The sequence below is a fragment of the Ictalurus punctatus genome, chromosome 4 (genome assembly GCF_001660625.3).
Source record: "Ictalurus punctatus breed USDA103 chromosome 4, Coco_2.0, whole genome shotgun sequence".
Classification (NCBI taxonomy): Eukaryota; Metazoa; Chordata; class Actinopteri; order Siluriformes; family Ictaluridae; genus Ictalurus; species Ictalurus punctatus.
In genome coordinates this window covers 35211892-35231612 of record NC_071284.1, presented here as the reverse complement: position 1 = coordinate 35231612, position 19721 = coordinate 35211892, and the positions used below count along the sequence as shown (strand labels likewise).

Below are 19721 nucleotides of genomic sequence, written 5' to 3'. Positions count from 1 at the left end.
ACAGGATACACCAGTCCATCATGCTCTTAACTAACTCACTCTCATACAGAAATGATCAATTTGTTTATTCCTGTTTATTCTACTTTTATACCATATTTGCTGGAGTGTTTATGAGCGTGAGCGGAGATTTTTCACGCCACCCAGACAAACTATCACTCTGGGCTCAGTGTTTGGGTTTGCCCCACAGGGTGTTTGAAACTATCCAGAGCGCAAGAGAGTCTTGCAGTGCTGGGAAGTACAGGGTTGTTTGGGTAGTGCAGGTTTGTGGGGAGGAAAGGTGTGTGGGTAGTGCAGGTGTGTGGGGAGGAAAGGTGTGTGGGTAGTGGAGGTGTATCATTGTTTTGGATTGCACTGCACTCCTCCTCCTCATGTGGATGTTTTGTATTCAGGAAGCTTAATAGACACAGAACATGTTGCTTAGTGATGCTCGTGTATACGGTTATTTATATTAATAGTCAACTATTTATTCAAATATATAATTTATTCTATTTATTCATGCTCAGGGCCGGCACTACCTATAGACAGAGTAGGCAATTGCCTAGGGCAGAGGTTCTTAACCTTTTTTAAGTAAAGCCCCCCCCCCCCCCCCCCCCCCCCCAGCCTCCCCTATCATGTGGCATGCGCCAACCCCCCCCCCATTGGAGGAGACCAGGTACAATGGTTATCTATTCTATATAAAATCTATCTATACACTGTATCTCACAAAAGTGAGTACACCCCTCACAATCTATCTATACACAGTATCTCACAAAAGTGAGTACACCCCTCACAATCTATCTATACACAGTATCTCACAAAAGTGAGTACACCCCTCACATCCTCACATTTGTGTAAATATTCGATGATATCTTTTCATGTGACAACACTGAAGAAACGACACTGCTACAGTGTAAAGTAGTGAGTGTACAGCTTGTGTAACAGTGTAAATTTGCCGTCCCCTCAAAATAACTCAACACACAGACATTAATGTCTAAACCGCTGGCAACAAAAGTGAGTACACCCCTAAGTGAAAATGTCCAAATAGTGTTTGAACGTGAGAAAAAAGTTAAATAAAATTCTTCAGTAGTCAGTTTTTTTATTATAAAGTCTATGGCAGCCACAATTATCATGCCAAGTGACCACAGCCTATGAGAGAGAAATTCTGCTATCTAAAAATGTATTGACTTGTCATGTAACGCAAATCAGTTGTGGGAGCACGGGGATGCTGGAGATTTCTCTGTGTGTGTGTGTGTGTGGGGATACTGCGAGTATTGCATGATTGGCCTGGCCAATTTCAAATGCGTTCCGCGGTCTATGAGATACGGGTTGTATATTATTGTCACTGTACTTCCAGTATCATTGACCAGCAGACTAGCCTATAAATTTGTGCACTGGTAGGATATAGGGCAGTTCAACAGAACACGGATTCTGGGCTGCATATGTTTTCTAGTTGAGAATACTTTGCATTACGTCATCGCCCCCTTTTGGTATTGCAAACGCCCCTTCTTCGGTACACCGCTGGTGCCGGGCCTGCTCTGGCAGATTCACTCTAATTCACACCTGTGATCACCTATCCATCAGTCCAACAATGACTCCTGTTGATGTCACTGCATATAATGAGGTCTAAATGCTGGGAAATCCAGTTCACAGATGATGAAAACACTTGAATGAGCAAGTGGTAAGTCTTGAACAAAAGAGAAACACATCCAGTTGTCCAGAACAACTCCACTAGACATTCTAAAATGCTCAAATTTAATTCACTGAACATTCTCCACAAATGCAGGTAATTCTTTACAAAAATGGTTTATAGCACACATTTCAAACACGTCGCTATGCTCGCACTGCCATATATATGATCATATATTTATACAAGGCTCCAGGCTCCCTGTGAAAGAGAACACACACACATCAATAAATGTGCATATATCAGTGTGCGGGTATACATACAGTTGTTCCTAATAAAATAGATGGTGAGTTACCACCATAAATATACTCTATTTACTTTAATAATGATGTAATGATGTGATTTATTTTAAATATTTTAATAAAGTAATAATTACAAGGGAAAACATATAGCTCCTGAGTAAGAGAATGTACAGTATATATATAAAGGTTACAGTGTTGAAACATTTCTATTTTCTGTTTTGATCTTACAGATATGATCAGAGTATATTATGGAGTCTTGGTTCTGCTGTCACAAGTTTATGGTCTGGAAGTTCTGGTCAACAGTCATCTTTAGAACCGTCGTCTACACTGCAGCATGACCAAACAGAAGGAAATATGGAACACACAGAACAGGGAGGAAGCAGTGTGGACAGTGTCTACAGCCAGCCAAACCAGGACAGAAGTGGGAAACAAAACAAAAGTATTCACAAGAGAAAGTAACAGCAGTAGTCCACAGAAGCAACAAAACCAAGGCTACACAAGCTCTCACACCTCTAAACCTCAAAACAAACTAATATATAAATATATAATATAAATAAGATCAAACCTGAACAAAAAGAAAGTGGGAATCATAGCTGTACAGATAAGGAATTCCTCCAGGAGTTAAACATGTAGTACAAGTGTATTGAACAGTGCATCACAGCATTTTGCCATATTGGAGATAATATGATAAGCTCTGCTCACAGGACACCGAGCAGCTTGAATAATCCTTATACACTAAAGAAAAGTATGTATAAGTGTGTGTAGTGTGTACATGAGCTCAGAAAAAAAAAATAGCGAAAGACAGCGCGTCAGCTCTTTTTAAGTATCAAAGCTTGGTTAAACAGGACTTGTTTAACAATACCCAAATAAATTGTTAACTTGTTGAAGGTTTAAACAAGACAACAGTTGTCACGGCGTCTGAAACTTTTTTGTGATCTCCATCATGCCTTAGCCAGCAATGAATTTACCTCAGCCTGTTAACACCGCCCACATTAAATGACTAATTCAGATAACTTTCCTGATGTGCGTTTGAATTGACTAGTTGTTCTACCCATCATTACCAGTGAGGTGAAACTGGTAAATTTGTGTTGGGTAACAGGCTAACAAACGAGCTACTGTCAACAAATATCTATTATGCAGCTTGTCAGTAGTTAGAATACAGAGCCGAAATCGCACGACTAATGTTAAGTAATGTTTGGATGTTACAGGGACTGATGAGCTGATGAGAAAGCGTAGTCACAAGGCAGGCAGTGGTCAGGTGAACAGACAGTACTAGGCTTGGGCGGATAATCGTAGTCAACAAACTGCAAAATATCAAAAATGGTTTTGCGAATACGAAAACTAAAGCTTGGTTCTCGACAGAGACGAGGCTGATGAGCGTTTACTTCACAAGCTAGTAAAGATTTAACTGTCACTTAAATACTGTGTGTGTGTTTAGGTGTGTGTGTGTGCACGTGTGTGATTCGGTGCAGGTGTCGTGATCAGAACTCAGGAGAAGGTGCGCGTGTATGTGTATGGGAAGTGTAGTCCTCGTCAGCCATGTTTGTAGTTTGCGTTGCATTCTGGGAACTGTAGTTGCTCGTTCGCTGCGCTGTGACTATGAACATGTAGCTGATGTAAAATTCCTGATGTAAAATAGCCAATACTTCCTTGTTTAAAATGTCTTGGTTTACTGTGCTGTATGTCAGAATTATTGAAGTATTTAAAACATCATACGTTCAATTGCAAACCTGTGCATCTTTTACAGTAAACATACAGTAAGGAGAGACGAGTGTACATTACAGTCATGATACATTAAACTCAAATAGCAAGTTATTGATTTCAAGAGGTTTTCTTGACCTCTGTCCTGTAATACTCAGTAAGCATTTCAGGGGATAAGTTACTTTTCCAATGTGACTTGGTTCTTCTCGATAATCTTAATGTTAGCATTAGCATAGTTTCATCATTTTAGCTTACCTTCTGTAAGCCACGTCGGTACAGTATTGGCTACCAGTTAGCAGTTAGCTAGTTGCTTTTTTCACCGTCATACATGGGAGATCATAGAGAGATTTACCATGGTGCTCAAGCAACTGTTTCATAAAAGTTGTAGTGCTGAAAAAAGACACAGTTTTGTTATGTTATTTACCTTGTTATAGTAAGCCCTACAAACTGTGCAAAAATCCTCCAGTACAGAAGAGTATAAATCAACCCAGGGAAACGTTTCCATGAGGGAATAAGGCTTCAAACTCCTTTAGCCCCATTCTCCCATTTCACCAACATTTTGCTGCACACCTCTCTCTACAGGTGTCTGGACTGGACATCCAACTGTATTATTTTATTTTTTGCATTGCCAGAAGTTAAACATTCTAGTGAATCGAATCGGCATCAATTATATTGTTCAATTAATAGTTCTGGTCCCTGCCAAAACATGTATTTGTCCAATTGGGAGATTGGGAAGAGATTTTCATTTTGCTGTCCTGATGTAGTGTTTTCCTTGCCCTGGGCATTCGGACAGTCATTAATGTTGAACCCTGAAGTCTATGGAGGACTCGTACTTCCTGTGAGTCTGTACTGCTGGACCAGGGGCTTCAATACCATGCACTCTGTATCCTATTTACAGCTCTAATAAGTATGTGTACATGTGTTATTAATATGTATATGTACTCGATATGGAGGTTTATTTATGTAACCAGATGAAGGAGTGAACAATGTGTGTTGAATAAAATAAATAGTGACAGCTGGATTGTGAGAATGTAATGTAACCCCAGCAATATGCTGATTTAATGACTGATCTGTTTTTAATAGCGGCTATTTGGTAAGTTTCAGAAGCATTACTTGCTTTTCTCGTTTTAAAATAGAATTTTGTACTGAAATAAATTTGTATTGAACTGAAAGAGATTGTAATGTTGTACCTGAATAAAGTAGTAAATATCCATATTAGGGGGAAAATACATGAACATAAGGGTTTAGTCAGTTATCTTAACTAGCTTAAATACAGTAGCATTAACATTTATTCATCTAGCAGCTCCAGGCTAACTTTACTGTACTCAATATACTCATACTGACATCAAGTACCTTATTACACACATTATGTAGTGATTTAACTCTGTGTATTAGTCATTCTAACAGATTATACCTTTCATTTACTTCATTTATACTTACAGCTGAGGGAAAAACTCCAAACTTCACTGTCACAATACATTCAAAATGAATTAAAATACTATAAACTCTTAGTTCTTTTCACAGTTGAGGTAAAAACCAGTGTGTGTGAGTGTGTGTGTGTGTGTGTGTGTGTGTGTGTGTGTGTGTGTGTGTGTGTGTATATATATATATATATATTAAATGGGTATTTTCTTCATATGTTTAATGATGAAGCATAAAGTTTGAAGCCTTTCTCCAGCTTACTAAAAAGGGCTTTGCAAGTATTCTTCATGTGTAGTGAGAGATCCAGAGATGGAAGAGTAATACTAAGAAGCGTTGAGCCCATTACCCTATTCACCTGCAGTGTCTCACCTTAAGAGTTAAACCTGGAATTAAACCTGGGTAAAAACAGGATTAATAAATTGATTCTTAACATCTTAAAATGTTAACTACAGCGTGAGGACCAACAGAGTGTTTCAGGAGGAGCTACTTTCCACAAGAATTTAGGGCTCTGAATCTCTCTCTCTCTCTCTCTCTCTCTCTCTCTCTCTCTCTCTCTCTCACACACACACACACACACACACACACACACACACACACACACACACACACACACACACACACTCACACACACAATCAGGACATTAACATTTTTTTCAAGCTGTGCAGGAGAAAACCATAAACTAACCCTAAACCATAGCATAAACATTAGACATGTAAACAGTAGAGCTCTGAAACAACACATTACTGTGTTGTTTAAAAAAAAAAAAAAAAAAACTTTAATTGCCAAGAAATGCAAACACTGAAGGATCAGAATGAAATTCCTGTACGCTATGTATAATATCCTCTAAACTATTTTTCTCATCAGCTATCATGTCTACCAGAGTGGCGGCACCAATAATGACCTAAAGAATTTCTTAATTAAGTCTTTGATGCATTGGTACTATTTCACATTTTGTTAACAGTTAAAATAATGACATGGAGACAGTGACAGAGGAGATAGTTTGTATGCTTCACTAATTTGGTTTTGTATTTTAATTAGACAAATGCCACTTGAAGTTAGTGAAGAATCTGTATTCACAACCCAAGCTGAAGGTTCGTTATCATATAAGCATTGTTTTTAACCAAGCATGGGGACATTTGACCTTTCTGTGACCTTTTCTCTGTTTGGATCGATTCTAAAATCTAATCAGTTTATCTGCAGGTCACAATGATCATTTCATATAAATTCTATAAACATTCAACCACTCATTCTTCAGATATCATGCTAACGAGAATTTTGGAGGGAATCACGGACAACACAAAAACATAATGCCTCTCAAACTTAAAGCAGGAGGCCAAAAAAAGCCCCAGATCATAACTTCCTGAAACAAATTACTTAATGTTCAATTCCAAATGGTAATCTTGTCTACAGGGTGCACTACATAGTGTGTAACCGTTAAATAGTACAACTAGTGCACTTCCGTAGGGAGAACGGAGACATTCGGGATAGACATTTCACACTGAGCTGCCAAGACATGTTTTGAATATGACTTGGAGTAATCTTCTCAGCTATGAGTTCCATCCCAGTTTATGGACTGACAAAAATTAAAATGGCCGCTCACACTCACAGCATCAGAAGTGAACAAAGGAACTGTTATTACTTTTAAATGAGTTATACTGTATATACACGTAACATTAACATACAGACATTCACTTGTTAAATCTATAACAATAACTCTACAGATCACTGTTTAGAGGAAAATATACATCTCAGTGTGTTCATCACTCCTTTTTCTGTTTTTACTGTATAGAAAGCATGATGTTACAATTCTGTTATGATTCTATTATACACTATTATCATTCTGACACGCTAGCGCACAACAAACAAAGACATTTTAAACAAATCCATACTGAATATATCTGAACAGTGCTCTGTTTACATTTATGTTTATTTTTACAGGTATTTTCAATCAGTTTGATGTTCAATAGAAAACCTATGGCTGTGCTTTATAATGTAAATAGTTGTGAAAATATTTTAAGCGTGGGCGAGTCCATGGACTTTGATTTTATTCCAATCTAATGAACTGACGTTGAATCATGTTGGATGTATGAAAGCAAACTGTGTTAATGTAAACTCATTTCATTTACATGTGTGGCAGAGTAAGTGATTTGGTGAGCGTGCATTGTGGCGAGTTCACGCCGGAGATCGCGTTCAGTGATCGCAACGTTTAGCCGGTGGCTGAATTATATGTATGTGTATGCACGGGAGGAGATTAGGCACCATCCCAGTGAGGAACGGGGAGATCCTGATAAAATTATTGCAATTTTACGTGAGTTGTATGGTTGCTCTCAATCATATGTAGCACTCCATGAAGACTTTTTCTCCAGGAGGCAGCAGGATGGGGAATCTCTGTTAGAGTTTTCCCTGGCCTTGATGATTCTCCTGGAGAGGGTTAAACAGCAATCACCTAATGCTATCCCTAATGCGGAAATTGTGTTGCATGATCAATTTGTCGAGTATGTAGCCGATAGCGCTCTCCGCCGGGAGCTGAAGCAACTAGTACGCCGCCAGTCCGCTTCTACTTATTGACAGTATGTGGTGAGGGGGTTAGGTGTGAACGGGAGGGAATGCCAGGGGGTGCGAGGGGCCGGAGTCAGTTAGTGGCAGCGGCTTGTGGCATCCAGTATGGTGTGCAAGGGTATTCTCAGACGGAGTTAAGGGAGCTTGCGCCATTTGCTCCATGGTTGATGCCATCGCCACCATCCTACAGCTGGCCCTCACTCACCTGGACAAAAAGAACACCTACGTTCAAATGCTGTTCATAGACTTCAGTTCAGCCTTCAACACAATTATTCCTCAGCACCTGATTGGAAACCTGAACCTACTGGGCCTGAACACCTCCATCTGCAACTTGATCCTGGACTTCCTGACCGGTAGACCTCAGTCTGTGCGGATTACAGGATGCACCTGAGCTCAATTTTGAGTGTCATGGCAAAGGCTGTGAATATTATGTGTGGTCATTTATTTAATGAGGAAAAGGATCCAATATTACATATCTGTGAGTGGCAAAGTATGAGAACCTTTGTTTTCAGTATGTGGTGTGACCCCCTTGTGCAGTAATAACTGCAGATAAGCGTTTGGGGTAACTGTCGATCAGTCCTACACATTGGCTTGGAGGAGTTTTATCCCGTTCCTCAGTACAGGACAGATTCAACTCTGGGCTGTTGGTGAGTCTCCTCACATGAACTGCTCGCTTCAGGTTCTTCCACAACATTTCTACTGGATTGAGGTCAGGACTTTGACTTGCCATTCCAAAATGTTAACTTTAACCATTCTTTGGTAGAACAACTTGCGTGCTTAGGGTTGTTGTCTTGCTGCATGACCCACATGGACAGATGTCCTGACATTTTCCTTTAGGCTGGTATCATTCAGAATTCATTGTTCCATCAATGATGGCAAGCCGTCCTGGCCCAAATGCAGAAAAACAGGCCCAAACCATGATACTACCACCACCATGTTTCACAGATGGGATAAGGTTAGAATGCATATGCTGGAATGCAGTATTTTCCTTTCTCCAAACATAATGATTATTATTTAAACCAAAAAGAGTAACAGTGATGTTGAATTTCCTCCATTTGTACATAATCTGTCTGACTGTGGATTGGTGGAGTCAAAACTCAATATAGATGGTTTTGTGACCTTTTCCATAATGATCAACAACAACTCTTTTTCTGAGGTCCTCAGAAATCTCCTTTGTTCATGCCATGAAACACTTCCACAAACACGTGTGGTGAAGATCAGACTCTGATAGATCCCTGTTCTTTAAATAAAACAGGACGCTCACTCACTCACACCTGATCATCATCCCATTGATTGAAAACACCTGACTCTAATTTCACCTTCAAATGAACTGCTAATGCTAGAGGTTCACATACTTTTGCCACTCACAGATATGTAATGTTGGATCATTTTCCTCAATAAATAAATAAATGACTAAGTATAATAATTTTGCCTCATTTGTTTAATTGGGGTTTCTTTATCTACTTTAGGACTTGTGTGAAAATCTGATGATGTTTTTTACGTCATATTTATGCAGAAATATAGAAAATGCTTCATAAGGGTTCACAAACTTTCAAGCACCACTGTTTACACACAACGGCTAGTAACAGGTGAATTCCTGGATGCAAAAAGTGAGCGTGTTTTTGTGCATTGTGAAGGACACATTGAATTATTTATTCAACCTATTAGTTAAAACACTGAGTCATTCAGAATAAAACGTCTTCTCATCCTAAAATGAGTATACCTCCATATTTACTAAAAGACTTCAGAACAGACTTTCCCTCTCAGAACAGATCTACCATTTTCTAAATTCATTTTGTCGACTACATAACCTGCAGAATTAATTTTTCATTTACAGGAAATAAGTTGTCCTGCAGGATAAATTACACTCTTGGGAGCTTTTATTTTGGCAGGATGTGTGCAGGATTTCCCCCTTGTGCAGCGAGTGTACTGGAAATTCCGACATGTTTCTATTGTACTCTAGGCTCCATGCTAAACCCTGTAGGAACATCCTGTAGAAAAAATGTAATCCTGCAGGATTCCTGTAGGGTTTCTTTTCGTAAGGGCATAAATACTGTGAATTGTTGTTGGTTTTGTTACTTATTTATTTAAAATGATCATTTTGCATAAAAGTTAAGTTGCTGTGGTTGTGTAGGAGATCGCAGATGCTCGTTTTCCATTTTCAGCGGTGTTTCAAGGAAGGTTTCAAGGAAGAGTGGCTGGTTTACGTGAATTTATTGTGAATTTTTTTATTTTTTAAAACAAGGGGGAGGTGTGATGAGTGAAGTGGTTTCAAATTCGCAGTAGGTGATAGAGCAACATGTGTAAATTATTATTATTGATAACTGACACAATTAGCTACAACTTTAACTTTTTCCCCTCAGAGTAGCCTACAGTTGGATCAGGGTTGGACATAATACACTGGTATCAATACAGTTAATACAAACACACGACTCTGATGACTTACTTCAGTCCTGTATTGTAAGTGTTTTCTTCAACACAGAGCTGAAATACTTTATCAGAGTCCTGTTACATTAATACATAAATATGTTACATTATCAGGCCAATAATGCAACATATAGGAAATCTTCCATATAAACCATTTTCACTAATTTAGTAAAATGTTTCACGTGTTCATTTAAACATTCATGGTATTGGTACAAGTGTATTTTTTTAACATAGGAATGAAATAGGATTATTAATAGGTTTATTAATTTGATTAGTGCGATGTACAATACTTTAATTTTGAAATGTCATACATTTTCTGTCAAAACTGTCAATAAGGAAGATCAGTGTTTGTGTGATTTACTTCAAACAACATAGAGGTTTTGTGATGTTCTTTATAGAGTGTATATTTTTACTCATTTTCTTAAAGTGAATATCACATGCCGAGTTTTAGTTATCAGATACTGATTCCCACCAGCTTTTGATTAAAATAAAAAAAAAATTCCAGGTTGCTATTTGGTGGTTAGGTTTTCTTTCTCTGTTTATAGAAGTTTAATTCACTTAAACTGCCATGTAATTTAAGCTCATATTCCACTAAAGCATAGGCTGTTGGAGAGAGAAAGTAAATGTCAGTATTTAAATGATACTTTACAGACGTTTAAAGGAATTTACAGCCAAATAAAAATAACTTTTATATACCAGAAAGAGAATTTCATATTCTTCTCTTCTTTTCTCATCAGGATCAAGCTAAGTTCATGCTACAAAACATTTGACTTTTTGATATAATGTCGGAGGAGTGTGAGAAACTCAGAATCTCTGAAATGAGTCTACAGGAGGAGCAGCACAAGACACAAAGGTAAGCATTAATAATGCAAACATATGATAAAATATTTCTGTATCCAGAATCTTTGCTGCATTTAAATGTTATAAAGGAGATAAACGTTCTGCATGGAGAAATGCCAAGTATCTTCAACTTTGTTGCACATTGCAGAACTTAATATTTTGACTTTATTTACATTTTGATGTGTTTTAGAAAAACATTTTGAGAGACATTTAAAAAATAATTCTTATTGTGAGACACTTACTAAATGGTCAAATATCAAAGCTAATAGTGAGCTAGCAACATACAGTGGTAATGATCAAATGTGAGGGGTTTACATGTTATGTTCACATGCAGGCTAGCAGGAAATATAATATAATATAACTATCTATGAAAGGTGAGTTAAAAAACACAAGCAGACAGATGGTACACTGTAAAAACTGGTCAGAAATTCTGTGTGACAAAAACAGCAAGAGCCCAGATGTGAAAAGTTAAGTTATAAAGGAAAAGACTAATCACTGAAAAAGGGAAGAGGTGAAACAGAGACCTCTGGTGGCAGTAATACAAATAATAGGGTGTGATGTGACCTGTTCTTTATTTTTAATCTATGTCTATTTATCTTTTATCTCAAAGCATCGTGGAAAAGATGTTACTGTGTTTCAGAAGGGGAAAATTATTGGTCCGTATCAAGCAACAACAACAAAAAAAAAAAACAACTAGGGAGATTGCTGAAATTCCTGGAACTGGGTTCAGAACTGTCTAACACATTATTAAAACCTGGAAGGAGAGTGGTGAATTGTAAACTTTGAGGAAGAAATGTGGTCGGAATAGTGAATGTTTGATATCTTGAATGATTGTGGTCTGAGATCTTTAAAACGGTTGGTCACATCATAAACTCATCATGTTTAATTCTGAAAGTAAGAGCATTTCCACATGCACAATGCAACGAGAACTTCAGGATTTGGACTAAACAGCTGTGTGGCCTGTGAGGGTAATAATATAAATATAAGACTTAAATTATCTAGGAGTCATAAATATTGGACTGTGGAGCAATGCAAAAGGTCATGTGGTCTGATGAGTCCAGATTTGAGTCCAGATGTTTTATAGCAAATAATCTGAATGAAATGTGACAATCTTTTTCTCACAGAGTGTAAGTGCAGACAGTGTGTCTAGATATTTCTCCTTTTTCCAGTGTCTTTTGGGATAGTTTCAGGTCTTATCTGTGGTTTTTGCGACACAGGTGGGATGTAGTAAAATATGTGTGCTTTGTTTTGTTTCCCTGTGTCGGTGTAATGCTAGTATCATATAAACAATCTGCTGTGCAGCTACAGGTTATAAAATCATGACATCTTTGTAGATTATGATTTTGAATGAAGTGCACAATGTATATAAAGAGTGCATTTGTGATTTCAGTGGATTTCTTTGGAGTTAATGCTTCACTCACAAAGTCCTTTGCATCAAATCACTGAGGACGTTTTGTTTGTATGGATTTTTAAAGGTGTTATCAGAGGGGAATCTAAAAGCCTCATCACTCTGTTTTATAAATAAATTGCTAAAACACATTTCTCTCTACTATTTAGTGAAACGGTGGAAAGGTCAAACTCTCCTGAACCCAGCTGTGTGTCCTTGAAGAGTGACTGGTCAGTGACAGAGCCTCTCAGATTTAAAGATGGAACAGCCTCAACAGAAAGGTATTCCTCTCTCTTCCTCATATCTAACTTAGGATTTGAGAAGTTTAAACAGAGTGTGAGAGAGAAGTACAGAAGCAACTCCTGAATTATATCCTACAGAATGTTATCTTCAGTTTGCTTTCTCAGGACCACTGTACACTGGACTATATAAAGTACAAACACAAGACATTGTGTTTTATTTATGTTTTTTATTAAAATCTATGTAAATTTTTGTATAAAACAAATTGAACAATTTTTTGCCGGATTTACAAAGGTTTTGGAAACGCTGATTTGCGATACCTCATGCTGAATCTAAACAGACTCCAAAACAAACCGCTAAATTAGAGATCACAGGTTTAAATAGAGCTTATTTTTAGCTGTGTAGGATTTATCACTTTGTTGTTTTGGTATCCTAGAACATAAACTTCCATCTACTGAAGCAGATGAATTAAATCATCATCTAAAATGTTACAGTTTTTCTGAACATGATTAAACTAAGTTTATCTACAATACATTTTTGTCATTGGTTGATTTATTCTGGTTTATTTGTGTCTAGTGTACAGAGAGACTCATACAGAAAGCTCTAAAACACAGATTTTAAGTTCCTGCAGACAGGGCCGTAACCACCATAGACACTGAGGGGGACACGTCCCCCCAATAATCAGATATGGCCAAATTGTCCTCCCCAACATTTGATATTTTTGATGCTGCTCTAAACCCCTAATAATTCTCTTGTTAGGTGATGTACAGAACTGCACTCAGGAAGTCAGTGGGCAAAAGTTATATATGGCAGCATTATTGCTTTAGCAGCTGATTAATAATTATACAGTCTGAGGGCGTCAGGAAGCATCCTGAGATCTGCATCACAGTGTTTTGTAGATAGAATCGCTAAAGCAATTTTTCCTCTACTCTTTAGTGGAACTGTGGAAAGGTCAAATTCTCCTGTATCCAGCTGCGTGTCCTTTAAGAGTGACCACTCAATGCCACTTCCTCTCCACTTTAAAGGTGGAACATCCTCTGTGGAAAGGTATTCCTTATCCTGCTCATTAAAATCACAGCCTCTCATTTGTTCCTATTCATATTTATTCATGTTCTTCCTATTCATAACATGAGATATGAGATGGTGTTAAATGAAGGAAGTTTTAGAAGTAGTCGAGCGTGTACTTTTAATGCATTATAACGCACTCCAGCACATAATTATCTACCTTGTAATGCACCAGGAGTTTAGCAGGCCACGTGGCCACTAAATACCTCGATCACGTCATGATGTTCAGTCACAGGGACATTGATGGCACACTACTGTACCCCATTAGGCACTCTGGAGACTTTAAATAAAGGAGCAGTGGATCAGTTATATCACTCTGGCATCTGATTTGGAACATGGATTTGATGAATTTCTCTCTAATGATGTAGTTACACAACATAACTGACTGTGAAACTGTTACTACATTTTAGTAAATTTACTTTGGACAGCACCTCTCCCAAAAATATGTCTGTTTGCTAGTTGCACCACATCCAGGAGAGCCCCATGTGTTCTCCTCTCTAAAGCCGCTCATAATGGCGGTGTCTTGGCCTAAAGGAGCCAGCAGTTCTAATGAGCACTTAGTCATTAAAGCCCAGCACACTGTTAGGGTATTAAGCCTTTCTAACAGTAAGTGTACATTAGCATAGTTAGGACAGTGGTGTCTCAGTGACGAGATTACCATTTGGAATTGAACATTAAGTAAATTGTTTCAGGAAGTCATGATCTGGGGCTTTTTTTTGGCCTCCTGCTTTAAGTTTGAGAGGCATTATGTTTTTGTGTTGTCCGCGATTCCCTCCAAAATTCTCGTTAGCATGATATCTGAAGAATGAGTGGTTGAATGTTTGTAGAATTTATATGAAATGATCATTGTGACCTGCAGATGAACTGATTAGATTTTAGAATCGATCCAAACAGAGAAAAGGTCACAGCAAGGTCAAATGTCCCCATGCTTGGTTAAAAACAATGCTTATATGATAACGAACCTTCAGCTTGGGTTGTGAATACAGATTCTTCACTAACTTCAAGTGGCATTTGTCTAATTAAAATACAAAACCAAATTAGTGAAGCATACAAGCTATCTCCTCTGTCACTGTCTCCATGTCATTATTTTAACTGTTAACAAAATGAGAAATAGTACCAATGCATCAAAGACTTAATTAAGAAATTCTTTAGGTCATTATTGGTGCCGCCACTCTGGTAGACATGATAGCTGATGAGAAAAATAGTTTAGAGGATATTATACATAGCGTACAGGAATTTCATTCTGATCCTTCAGTGTTTGCATTTCTTGGCAATTAAAGTTTTTTTTTTTTTTTTTTTTTTTTTAAACATCACAGTAATGTGTTGTTTCAGAGCTCTACTGTTTACATGTCTAATGTTTATGCTATGGTTTAGGGTTAGTTTATGGTTTTCTCCTGCACAGCTTGAAAAAAACATTTGGCGACCCAGATGGGACTGGGCTAAGATCTATATGTCTGGAATCTCTCCCGTGGGACTTCGCTCTCTAAGCAACAGACAGGCCGTATAGGAAAAGGCATTGCAGACGCCTGTTATTTCAAAGCTCTGTTTTAGTGGTCTGTTGTTACGATTGAGAAGCCCCGGGGTGGGAAGAAAGACTAAGTGGGTCTCCAAAAGAACCTGGAGTGAGTGAGAAGAGGTAAGAGAAGTATAGATTATAGAATGTACTTTTTATAATTGTAATAAAGAAATGGTATATGTGTTGTGTGAGTGAAAGTCCTGCAATACCGCTGGAGGAAGGGAAAAAAAGGTAGGAAAAAAAGAGTAGAGAAATAGAGAAGTACTCCAGGGCTGGGATAGAAAGCAGGTGGAAAATGAGGCCTCAGACCCCAGATACCGGCTACTAGACTTGACTAGCAGTCTAGTGGCGGCTGCATTGGTGGGGACCCCTAATACCGCTGGAAAAGGATTAGATAAAAGATAGATAGATTAGATTCCAGGGCTGGATAGAGAGGGGAATAAATCCTGGGCCCAGGTCCGGGTCGTGCAATACAGCATGCCCGGTGTATGAATGGAATATGTACTAACAAATGTGTGTGCTTATAATGTATGTGCTTATAATATGTATAATATGAGTGCAGTGTGAGAGCGTGTGAGTTTTGGAGACAGGGAAAATGTATTTATTAGTGCTCTGAACATGAGCTCCATACCTGTATTGGATAAGTGGGATAAGATTCAGAGAAAAGAATTTTTTTTTGGAGAAAGTTGGATTTAATTTGTATGACTGTAAGCTTCATGCATACGGAGCTGGTTTGGAGGTGCTTTATACTTTGAAAACTTCATGTAGTAAAATAAGTGTAATAATGTGGAATACAATGTGTGTATGTGAGCTTGCCTGCATTGTTGATAGAAAAGGGGGGTGTATGTGTGTGTGTTCCTGTCCGTTCTTATCTGTGCGTCTGTGTGGAAGGACAAGGGAAAAAAAAAAAAAAAAAAGGGGAAAAAGGTAAGACAATTCGGTGTGTGTGAATTCTTCAGAGTGGGCTGGGTAATGCGGAGCATTGTGAGATATCTTGCGGACTTTGAATATTTCAAATCCTGTACATACGTTCGGTGAGTCGCTAGACTGTGTGTGTGTTATAATTAATTTAATATCCATAACTGCTGTATAAGTGTAAAAAAAAAAAAAAAAAAAAAAAAAAAAAATTAATATGTAAGTGTATATATATATATAAATATATGCATATTTTAGAGCATGCACGCCAATGGTACATATTTTAGACATCTGTACGACTGCCCATTGGGTAAATAGGAATTACTAGACCTGTAATATATAACAACATATTCCCAGATTGTGTGATCCAGGAACAGGAAAACTGAAGGTGGGAGAAAAGTGTATATTGTCGGGCCATTATTGAGAAATGAGTGAGTTAGTCCATTTGGACCCTTTATTTTTATGCTATAAATTACGAATGTGATGTCTAGGTAAAAGCCCCAAAAATGAGAATAATAATATATTGTTTTTGCGGAAGCTGCCACAGGGCCTAGACGGGGGAGGTTCCTAACTCAGGACGGAGAAAGTAGGCGGCTGCGGCATCCACAGGGACACAATGGAGCCCGCGTGAAAGAGATACAAAACGATGCAGGAGTAAGTGAAATTTTGTCCTGGTTAAAACGGGGGGCTCAAAAAGACAGTGCGGGGATATGGCGCAGTGTGGAAGGGTTGTGTATAGCCCCAGTCAGCCTCCTCCCATGCTTGATCAAAGACGCCCATGCCGTGGATCATGTCAATAAGACTGAAATGATCCAGAAAATCCGTCAGGAATGGTGGTCCCCTCAGCTGGCCTCACAAGTGAACCAAATGGTAAATGTATGTGCTGTGTGCATCAACCATAACGTGCGAAAGAACCTCACCACCCCCTTAGGACATATTCCCCCGCCGACGGGACCGTTTCGGCATCTAATGATGACTCATATAGATATGGGAGCGGAGTTACAGGTGGAGGGGAAACGCTTCCTTCTGGTAATAGTGGACCGCTTCAGCCGGTGGGTGGAGGCGACTGCTACTTCTGGGGAAGATGTGGAGTCCGCTAAATTTTTATGTTGTGAGGTCATACCTCGATTCGGTATCCCTGATTTTTTGAGTTCAGACAATGGCAATGGCAAGAATGTTACATCGGCCTTGAAGATTGATCATAAGCTAGGATGTGTATATCTTCCTGAGTCCCAAAGCACGATGGATCCAGGGTACCGCACCCTAACTAATAAATTGGCAGAAATATGCGATGAATCACACCTAAACTGGGTCCAAGCCTTACCACTGGCATTGATGAAGATACGATCACAAATCAATCGTATGACGCACTTGACTCCTCATGAAATGCCCACTGGGCGCCCAATGCCTATGGCGTACACCAAAGGTCCATACATAGAGCCGTCTGAGGCTCAATTGGAGGGCGAAATGCAGGATTATATGCGAATCCTCACTCGAATTCACAGACAGTTATATTCACAGGTTAGAGAAGCAATCCATGGTGGGGACGGGGTAAGGGAGGATGTACGTTTAGTAGCACCCGGGGATAAAATACACATTCGTATGTTTAAGAGGAAAAGCCCCCTCGGGGCACGTCGGGAAGGACCCTTCACTGTGGTCGCTGCAACAGCCTCGGCTGTGAGAGTTGAAGAGAGAGATCATTGGTACCACCTGAACCAGTGCGTCTGGGCCGGAGCAGGTACGGGATGGGGAGGACCAACAACCCCGGGCCCTGCCACTACAGGGCAGCCCATGGAGGCGGAGGTGTTAACCGACAGCGACTCGGATACCTCATTTATGGGTCCGGCCTACGGCACTCGAGCCCAGGCTAAACGACGGGCTGTTGACAGGTTGGATAGACCGGCCCAGTCGGATGCCGGTAGCTCAACAGGCTCTTCGTTCCTCTCCTCTCCATACGATGATATTGACCCTGTTACCTCCCCCCGAGCTGAAGCGGGAGACGTAGCTGCCGTCCCGCTGGTAACCCCACCAGAGGCAGAATTGTTATCAACACTCGCCACTCTCTGGCAATCTGATAACCTTGATGACCCCATGCCTATGAGCACTGTTGATTTGGGTATACTGCAGGACCTTGAGGTACAGTTAAGAACACCCCCCGTCCCCGTGCCCCCTGAGCTCCGGTCTCCGTAGGGATCTTTACACACTCCCCTACCATTGGGTCGAGAGAACACTGGTTCAGTAGAGTAGCTGGGGGGGGGGGGGGGGGGGGGGGCCTTATACCACAGGGCTAAAGAGTTCCTGTTTAGACCAGAGGGTGATGTTCGGAGGAACACACCGTCATTGTATAATTTACTGATCATAATATAGACTGCGTACAGTCCTATATATAGATTGTGACGGGTCAATAGCTTGCGTACCTTTAACGGTAATTGGAAGTCGGTATGATTCCATGTTTGTAAACTGAATGGGAACGTTATCTAAACCACCGAGCGCGCGAGAGAGGTAGAGAGCGCGTGCGAGAGATTTCTGTTTTTACCCCTTTTTTCCAATCCTTTATCTTACGCTCTACATTAAAATCGAAGTGATTCAATATATATATATACGTGGATATATTCCTGTAAAAATTAAAATCAATCAGCATGTCTTGATGTTAACAGTCCGAAGAGAACTTTAATAATAGTTTATGTGGTGTGTATTGTGCCACTTAGTTTCTTCTGCAGAGGCATCTTTTCCTGACTAATGATAAAATTGACATGTGAACCTGTTCGTTTTGAGTGATATTAATAAAAAAAAAACCCCTGAAAAGTAAAACTGACCCGAGGTAACAGTCTCAGGCTGATCACAATGTGGTCCGTATCAGGGAGGTCACATCCTCCCTGTTGAGATAATGTTGAGCCTAAACATTTGGTTTTAGAGAGCAGTCTACCTTCATGAACTGACTCGCTAACAAGAGCTGGAGTAACCATAATTAATTTGTATCGGTGATTCCTATATGGGTATGTGGCTATACAATATCTTAAGCAGTGTAAGTGCGAATTCTTCTGGCGAATTCTATTCTCTGAATAATTTCTGCATATTTTCTCTTTAAATGCTGTGTATATGTCCAATGATAAGTAATTAGTAAGATCAGATGGCAGTAGTAGTCTGCACATTTTAAATTCTTTATAATGTGTTGTACGCCTGTTACAGATGTGATATCTGGATCAGTAACATTAGAATAAGGTGATGATTTGATTACTTACTTTTGCAGACATGTTGTGCTGATATGAGTTTGGGAGGTAGTTTAATTACGGTCCCTTTACAATAGTGTAGTTTGAAGTGTTTTTTCCTGAACCGTAGATTGGTAAATAGAGTAGTTATGCAAATATATATATATGTGTGGGTGTGTATATGTATACACATATGTGCTATATGGTGTGCTATGGATATGTCATATAAAGTATACGAGTTACAATACTTAATAATACAAAGCAGTGGTCACAAACTCGAGAACCTGTGAAGTAAATTGAATTGACAATATGTTATACAGCAGCTGAAAACTGATAAAAACTGAGAGTTGTGAACTGGATGCAGGTGTGGTATTTTTATGTGTGTGTGGTCTGGGAATTGCGGTCCATGGCAGCCAGCCATGTTTGTGGGCCGCAGTGAAGGATGGGAAATGTGGTTTGTGATATGAGTAGATTTAACACTACCTCAATATGGTCAAATACAGTTTAAATGAAATGGATAAAATTATAGGGCGA

General features: G+C 39.2%; 1 protein-coding gene and 1 long non-coding RNA gene across 15 annotated transcripts in view; both read left to right on the top strand.

The window, feature by feature from the left end:
- The window catches only part of LOC108264148 (uncharacterized), a 332110-nt gene that overhangs the window by 40794 nt on the left and 271595 nt on the right, over positions 1-19721 (top strand). The window lies entirely within an intron of this gene.
- LOC128629578 (uncharacterized) lies at positions 8338-13529 on the top strand. The gene is made up of 3 exons (XR_008393948.1): positions 8338-10868; positions 12413-12523; positions 13419-13529. It is a non-coding gene; the product is annotated as an uncharacterized LOC128629578 (long non-coding RNA).